General features: G+C 33.8%; 1 protein-coding gene across 4 annotated transcripts in view; it reads left to right on the top strand.

The window, feature by feature from the left end:
* Positions 1–645: 645 nt before the first annotated feature.
* Positions 646–9,432, top strand: part of LOC118221912 (zinc finger BED domain-containing protein 4-like) — a 34,540-nt gene continuing 25,753 nt past the window's right edge. For all 4 annotated transcript variants that reach the window (XM_035407345.1, XM_035407346.1, XM_035407343.1 and 1 more), the window contains exon 1: positions 646–732. The gene's annotated coding sequence lies outside the window, so the exon portion shown is untranslated. The remainder of the gene's footprint in view (positions 733–9,432) is intronic.

Below are 9,432 nucleotides of genomic sequence, written 5' to 3'. Positions count from 1 at the left end.
AACGAGGCGTGTGTGTGTGTGTGCGTGTGTATCTGTGTATCTACACAGCACATGAGGGACAAGTCATCACGGTATGCTTTGTGCAAATGAATTTTGCACGTCGCACATGTCATGCTCATCTTGATGTCATGCAGACCTGTCACATTTTCCACTTCCTTCTTCCCCCAGCAGCAACCTAGAAAGATGAGGGAGATGATTACTATGTCTTTTTGCTGAACCCGATTCCCTGACACGCACACATGCACGCGCGCGCACACACACACACACACACACACACTTACTTACCTCAGGCACTGGTAAGTCCAACAGAACACTGCAACTTCACGGTGACCAAAGAAATGCGACTTTCAATTTGTCAAGATGAATATAGAGCAGTAGTTAAACCATTCAAGGGTCATTCAAGGATTACCAGAATTAATAATTAAAAATTAATAAAATCCTAAAATAGGTAAAAGTGTAGACCAGGAACCAATCCGATTTTTATACCAATCATGATGCCTCCTCTTCATTTTAAATGAAAGGGATCCTGACATTTGATATCATACTTCTACACAAAGTTGAGTTTCCACCCACCTCCTGAAATCCGGTATGACAACCAGGTTCATTCTGGGAAAGAAACAATAATTACTTTCACTTCATCAAAATTGAAACCAGAGGTGCATATTTAAATGCACAAATGCAGTCTGGAGAGCAAACCAAGAAGCGGCACGGGAGAGATCCATCACCCAGCAGGTCAGTACAGAAAATAATCAAATCAATGTTGTTCTGACACTTATTTCTTGACGCTTTGCATTTATGAATATTTTAGATTTGAAAGCAGTGTGATCTTGTACTGTGATTTCTAATAAGGAACTAGCGTAGGCACTGCAGACTCAATGATCACTGAACTACTGTACATTACATACACAATACAAACAGAACAGATGTAAACATTGGTAAACGTGGTAGAAAAAATGTTTATATTTGGCTGATTTCTGCACAGACTGATACTGAAAATCTTTTCAACTAGCTGGTAAGAGTACATTCTTTATTCTACCAAAGAAATCAGTTCTTGGATCAACATCCAAGACAACACAGATTTCTCCCTTTCTTAAGTCACTGCCTTGGTTACAAGTCAGTTTTAGAACAGATTTCAAAGTTCTTTTTTATTTTTAAATGCGACCTTAAAGTTCTTAATGGATCGCCATTTGAACACACATTGTACACTGTAAAAAATAAATAAAGTGCTGTAAAAAAGAGAGAAGTGTGGACAATAGGAACACTAAGTTATTACATCACTTTACAATAATTTAGCAGAAACTCTTATCCAGGGCATCGCACAGAAGTGAAGAACATTTTTTACTGCATCGACAGCCGATCATAACTATTTATTACTCAGAAAGTGCCAGTACGGACTCGTCCTCTTCGGTGTGTACATTCAGTTTAGACAAAAAAAATAAAAATAAAAGAATACAGAGCTGCAGGACAGCCAGAAATTTTTCCAAAAAGAACAGAAAATTGAGACAGGTATTTGAATATGCAAAGACATTTTTATATCAGCCAATGACATTTCTCTTCAATATAAAAATAAAAATAAGAACTCCAGTGAAGGAATCCTGACAACTGGAGTAATCCTTCAATGCAAAAAAATGAGGTTCCACCCATCTTCTGAAAACCAGTAATACAAAGTGACTATGTGACAAGCACACCACTTGCAGTTCCTCACAAATAAAACTAGACTGTTGTTTAACAGGTAGAAGTTTGGAAAGCAAGTTCCATCTTTTACTGTATTTATTGGCCAAACAGATCTTTTGAGATCTACTCAAAGTAAAGTCTTGTGTGCTCCAGTGGCCAATTCTGTACAACCTGGACAAGTGTATTTTAATTTATACACACAAACTAACTGTGTGTGTGTGTGTGTGTGTATGTGTGTATGTGTGTGTGCACATCAGACCTTGGTCAAATACGTATTTGTCTCAGAAAATGCAAACCCCGCCTTATGGTCAAATTGGCAGGTTCAATTACACCGGCAAGATCAACAGAGCACAGAAAAGTATTTGAATCCCTAAGAAACAAACACGTATTTGTCCCAGGTCTGGTGCACATGTGAGTGTGTGCGTGTGTGTATATGTGTGTGTGTGTGTGTGTGTATATATATATGTATATATATATATATATATATATATATATATGAGGCGCCAAACAGGAAATATTTAATGAAGTCTGATATATACATCATTTTGATATATATACATTGAAACTGATATATATACAACTTTCTTGATATATATACATTGAACTGTGATATATATACATAATTTATTGATATATATACATCAAAACCAATATATATACATTGTTTTTGATATTTGTACATTGAAAACAATACATATACATTATATTGGATATTTATACATCAAAACCGATATATACACATCATTTCTGATATATATACACATTGAAAACAATATATATATATATACATCCTTTCTGATATATATACATTGAAACCGATATATATATATCATTCGGGAACAGGCATATATTTGGGCATCCCATTGGGTCTTCATTAAGACATAATCAGCGCAATCCAAATAAATTTTTAATTGGATTGAGACTGAAAATTATATTTTTATATTCTGTAAGAAGTGTATATCAGTTTCAATGTATATATATCAAAAATTATATATATATATATATATATATATATCAGACTTAATTAAATATTTCCTGTTTGGCCCCTCATATATATATATATATATATATATATATATATTTTTTTTTTACTTTACATTAAATTACATTAGAATTATCACAAAGTATCACCGACAAGGCAGATAGGTCCACTGAAAATTAATATGTGTAATGTTAATGTAAAGAGTTAAGAGTTAAGAGTTAAGAGTAATATTAATAATTATTAAGTGTAATATTACACAGCCATACATATAACATTATCCAAAAAGAAATCCATTCTTTAATATCCAGTTAATTGATTCTGATGTATTTTAATAATTTTATTCAATTGTTTTGTCATTTCTTTTCTGTTTTAACTGTGAATTTCTCTATGTATTAAATTCAAAGATATTGTATTTATTATTATTATTATTATCATTATTATTATTATTATTATTATTATGTTGATGTTGTTGCTCACTTATTAAGCTGGAGCCCATTTCTGCAGTCTTGCCACTCACTAATCTGCTTGCAGGTGTTGAACACAAACAGCTAAACTGGAACTACTGAGATGAGTCAGAAAAACATTAACAGTCGTGAGTACTGTCATTTGCCCAAATTTATGAACACTTCAGTACTATGTAAATGTACTTAAACTAAAGCATAAATACATTTGTGGGGGACTTCATATATTCATATTGTCTTGTAGAGGTCTGCCATTTATGAGGTCAGTATAGGACTATTGTGAGTAATGTATTAACGTAACATTTTTCTATTGACTCTGTAGCATTGTAGAAGAAGCAAGAATCCAAGAATCCAACTGATAACAGAAACCCTTTTATTATATATATATATATATATATATTATATTATATAAATTGAACTGTCAACACTTGACTGTCATGTATTTGTTTGTACCTGATGAGTGCTGACACTGTTACAGCCAGTGTAATGAGGTAACAGAAAATCATGAATTTCACCGTATGATTAAACAAAATCAATTTTTTAAATCATATACATATATATATATACAAACACGTACACAGTCCAGTCCAAAAGTGTAAGGCCACTTGTAGGTTTTTTTTTTTAATTTTTTTTTTTACTTTACGTGGAGAAGAATTAAATTAACATATGCACATTTATTGAATTACAAACCATATAACAAACATTTGTTTGCGACAAGTGACTACACTTTACTTTACTTGACTAGACTGGACTTTTTTCAAGAGCACTTTGCATTCCTTTCTTGGGTTTCTTCTCTCCATTCCAGAATTTGTGCTGATTACATTTGTATTTATTTCACAGAAGGCCGTGGTTCAGGCATCGAAGGAGGGAAGGGAAAAGGCGGACGTAGTCGAGAGATAAAGAGCAAGCCAACTGAAGAAAGTAACTGACAATTACTGTTCACATTTTATTGTAGAATTATATATTATATATACTTTATTATTACTTTATTGTATTAAATATAGGTGGCCATTCACAAGCTGGCCCAAATAAAAAAGTGAAAAGGAGTAAGTCACATCCATATTACAAAAGTAATTGACAATTACTATTCACATTTAATTGTAGAATGGGAGAATTGGTGATGTAACCGAGCTCTATAACTGTGCAGTTGTGGCCCTAGGATTTTTGTTTCCCTCACAAGCAATCTTTGGCCCTCTGCGTTGGGGCTTGATTGATAGAAGTCTTCTAATGGGCAGGTTTACTTCAATTCAAGTGTTATTAAACCTCCTCATTACTTCATAAATACTAGCAATTGGTATTTGCAGTTTTTGCCAGCTATTTCCTGATACAGTATGTGCAGGTCAACAACTCTTCGTCTTTTTTTACATGTTTGCCTTTCCTCATGGTAATGGATGTGAACCGGATTTCCATACGACTCACCTCATTTTCATACTCCAGAGAAACAGGATCTCTTGAAAGGTCAGAACGCAGTTCCTTTAGACTACTGAACTTCAAACAGTAGAATGTTAATGCAGATGCAATTTTACTTGATTATACATAATGAATTTAGTTAATATATGAACATTTATTGAATAACAAACCAAAGTAAAAACTTTTTTTTCTATTTCTACCTACAAAAACAATTAATAATGACTTGCTTCCAATACTTACTTCCTTCCAATAATTTGCTTAATTGCTATTAAAGCCCAAGGAGACTATCTTGAGGAAAGTCATGTCTGAGGTTATGTTTAAATAAAATTCATCTTTTTGTGTTATTGCAGGTAGAAGTTGAAAACAAACAAGTTTATTCTTTGATTTGTTTCTCAGTAAATGTGCATGTGTTAACTTAATTTGTCTTTACCTAAGGTTTTTTTTTTTAACCACAGGTGGCCTAATATTTTTGGCCTGCTTTATATATACTTAAGATAATTTGACACTCACTGGTAATAAAGCTTGACTGACAGTCATTGGTAATGAAGTTTGAAAGCCCTGAGCAGGAATAAATATTTACCTTTTTTAACCCTTTGAAGAGTGGGTTATCTGGAATGTTTCATCAGAAGTCAGTGTTCTAGAGCTCCACTGCTTTCAGTCACCAGCAGTGGTTGTTTTATCAGCATTAGGATTTTCAGTTAAGAGCATTCTAATCACATATTTGAGATCTCACATCTTAATTTGACTGTCTCTGTTCTGAAGATAGTACTGGCTTGTGTTACAGTTAGTGGCGCAGCCAAGGAACTAGACTAGACTGGGCTTTTTTCAAAGCATTTTTGAATTCTCTTCTTGGTTTCTCCTGGGCTTGATTGATAGAAGTTTTCTAATGGGCAGGTTTACTTCAATTCAAGTGTTATTAAACCTCCTCATTACTTCATAAATACTAGTAATTGTTATATGCAGTCTTTGCCAGCTATTTCCTGATACAGTATGTGCAGGTCAACAACTCTTCGTCTTTTTTTACATGTTTGCCTTTCCTCATGGTAATGGATGTGAACCGGATTTCCATACGACTCACCTCATTTTCATACTCCAGAGAAACAGGATCTCTTGAAGGTCAGAACGCAGTTCCTTTAGACTACTGAACTTCAAACAGTAGAATGTTAATGCAGATGCAATTTTACTTGATTATACATAATGAATTTAGTTAATATATGAACATTTATTGAATAACAAACCAAAGTAAAAACTTTTTTTTCTATTTCTACCTACAAAAACAATTAATAATGACTTGCTTCCAATACTTACTTCCTTCCAATAATTTGCTTAATTGCTATTAAAGCCCAAGGAGACTATCTTGAGGAAAGTCATGTCTGAGGTTATGTTTAAATAAAATTCATCTTTTTGTGTTATTGCAGGTAGAAGTTGAAAACAAACAAGTTTATTCTTTGATTTGTTTCTCAGTAAATGTGCATGTGTTAACTTAATTTGTCTTTACCTAAGGTTTTTTTTTTTAACCACAGGTGGCCTAATATTTTTGGCCTGCTTTATATATACTTAAGATAATTTGACACTCACTGGTAATAAAGCTTGACTGACAGTCATTGGTAATGAAGTTTGAAAGCCCTGAGCAGGAATAAATATTTACCTTTTTAACCCTTTGAAGAGTGGGTTATCTGGAATGTTTCATCAGAAGTCAGTGTTCTAGAGCTCCACTGCTTTCAGTCACCAGCAGTGGTTGTTTTATCAGCATTAGGATTTTCAGTTAAGAGCATTCTAATCACATATTTGAGATCTCACATCTTAATTTGACTGTCTCTGTTCTGAAGATAGTACTGGCTTGTGTTACAGTTAGTGGCGCAGCCAAGGAACTAGACTAGACTGGGCTTTTTTCAAAGCATTTTTGAATTCTCTTCTTGGTTTCTCCTGGGCTTGATTGATAGAAGTTTTCTAATGGGCAGGTTTACTTCAATTCAAGTGTTATTAAACCTCCTCATTACTTCATAAATACTAGTAATTGTTATATGCAGTCTTTGCCAGCTATTTCCTGATACAGTATGTGCAGGTCAACAACTCTTCGTCTTTTTTTACATGTTTGCCTTTCCTCATGGTAATGGATGTGAACCGGATTTCCATACGACTCACCTCATTTTCATACTCCAGAGAAACAGGATCTCTTGAAAGGTCAGAACGCAGTTCCTTTAGACTACTGAACTTCAAACAGTAGAATGTTAATGCAGATGCAATTTTACTTGATTATACATAATGAATTTAGTTAATATATGAACATTTATTGAATAACAAACCAAAGTAAAAACTTTTTTTTCTATTTCTACCTACAAAAACAATTAATAATGACTTGCTTCCAATACTTACTTCCTTCCAATAATTTGCTTAATTGCTATTAAAGCCCAAGGAGACTATCTTGAGGAAAGTCATGTCTGAGGTTATGTTTAAATAAAATTCATCTTTTTGTGTTATTGCAGGTAGAAGTTGAAAACAAACAAGTTTATTCTTTGATTTGTTTCTCAGTAAATGTGCATGTGTTAACTTAATTTGTCTTTACCTAAGGTTTTTTTTTTTAACCACAGGTGGCCTAATATTTTTGGCCTGCTTTATATATACTTAAGATAATTTGACACTCACTGGTAATAAAGCTTGACTGACAGTCATTGGTAATGAAGTTTGAAAGCCCTGAGCAGGAATAAATATTTACCTTTTTTAACCCTTTGAAGAGTGGGTTATCTGGAATGTTTCATCAGAAGTCAGTGTTCTAGAGCTCCACTGCTTTCAGTCACCAGCAGTGGTTGTTTTATCAGCATTAGGATTTTCAGTTAAGAGCATTCTAATCACATATTTGAGATCTCACATCTTAATTTGACTGTCTCTGTTCTGAAGATAGTACTGGCTTGTGTTACAGTTAGTGGCGCAGCCAGGGAAATAGACTAGACTGGGCTTTTTTCAAAGCATTTTTGAATTCTCTTCTTGGTATCTCCTCTCCATTACAGAATTTGTGCTGATTGGATCTTTTTGTTTTTCACAGAAGGCAATGCTTCACTTGGCCCTTCAAAAGGCAGCAAAAGACCGTCTACAGACAACTCAAATGATGAAAAACCGAAAAGGAGTAAGTCACATCCATATTACAAAAGTAATTGACAATTAATGTTCACATTTTATTGTAGAATGGGAGAATTGGTAACGCAACTAAGCTCTATAACTGTGCAGTTGTGGCCCTAGGATTTTTGTTTCCCTCACAAGCAATCTTTGGCTCTCTGCGTGGGGGCTTGATTGATAGAAGTCTTCTAATGGGCAGGTTTACTTCAATTCAAGTGTTATTAAACCTCTTCATTATTTCAGAAATACTAGTAATTGGTATATGCAGTTTTTGCCAGCCATTTCCTGATACAGTATGTGCAGGTCAACAACTGTTTGTCTTTTTTATATGTTTGCCTTTCCTCATGGTAATGGATGTAACAGGATTTACAGACGACTCGCCTCATTTCCATACCCCAGTGAACGAGGAGCCCTTGGAAGGTCAGAACGCAGTTGCTTAGGACTACTGAACTTAGAACAGTAGAATGTTAGTGCAGATGCAATTTTACTTCATTATACATGATGAATTCAGTTCATATATGAACATTTGTTGAATAACAAACCAAAGTAAAAAAATAATTTTCTATTTCTACCTACAACAACACTTAATAATTACTTGCTCACAATACTTACTTACTTCCAATAATTTGTTTAATTGCAATTAAAGCCAAAGGAGACTATTTTGAGGAAGGTCATGTCTCAGATTATGTTTAAGTAAAAGTAATCTTTTTGTGTTATTGCAGGTAGAAGTTGAAAACAACAAAGTTTATACTTTGCTTTGTTACTCAGTAAATGCACTAATTTAATTTGTCTCTACCTAGGGTTTTTTTCATTTTTTTAACGACAAGTGGCCTAATATTTTTGGCCTGTATTATATATAATTCAGATAATTTAATACTGATTGGTAATGAAGCTTGATTGACAGTCTTTGGTAATGAAGTTTGAAAGCCCTGAGCAGGAATAAATATTTACCTTTTTTAACCCTTTGAAGAGTGGGTTATCTGGAATGTTTCATCAAAAGTCAGTGTTCTAGAGCTCCACTGCTTTCAGTCACCAGCAGTGGTTGTTTTATCAGCATTAGCATTTTCAGTTAAGAGCATTCTAATCACATATCTGAGATCTCACATCTTAATTTGACTGTCTCTGTTCTGGATATAGTAGTGGCTTGTGTTACAGTTAGTGCTGCAGCTATGGAACTAGACTAGATTGGGCTTTTTTCAAAGCATTTTTTAATTCTCTTCTTGCTATCTCCTCTCCATTACAGAATTTATGCTTATTTGATTTTTATTTATTTCACAGATGCCAATGCTTCACGTGACCGTATTCCGTCCACCAAAAAAGGGCGTGCAAAACGCTCACATAAACAAAAGTAAAGGAGTAAGTCACATCCATATTACAAAAGTAATTGACTATTACTGTTCACATTTTATTGTATAATGGGAGAATTGGTAACGCAACCAAGATCTATAACGGTTCAATTGTGGCCTTAAACTTTTTCATTATTTCAACAATACTAGTAATTGGTATATGCAGTTTTTGCCAGCTATTTCCTGATATAGTATGTGCAGGTCAACAACCATTTGTCTTTTTTATATGTTTGCCTTTCCCCATGGTAATGGATGTGAACTGGATTTCCATATGACTCATCTCATTTTCATACCCCAGTGTAACAGGAGTCCTTGGAAGGTCAGAACGCAGTTCCTTAGGACTCAGAAGAACTGAGAGGAACAGAATGTTAATGCAGATTTAATTTTGAATGATTTTATTTCATAAGAATGTTTAATTGTGCCAATTAACTTGTTTTTGTTGTAG

The sequence above is a fragment of the Anguilla anguilla genome, chromosome 2, assembly GCF_013347855.1.
Source record: "Anguilla anguilla isolate fAngAng1 chromosome 2, fAngAng1.pri, whole genome shotgun sequence".
Taxonomy (NCBI): domain Eukaryota; kingdom Metazoa; phylum Chordata; class Actinopteri; order Anguilliformes; family Anguillidae; genus Anguilla; species Anguilla anguilla.
Note: the sequence above shows the minus strand (reverse complement) of the source record. Positions and strands in the feature narration are given on the sequence as shown.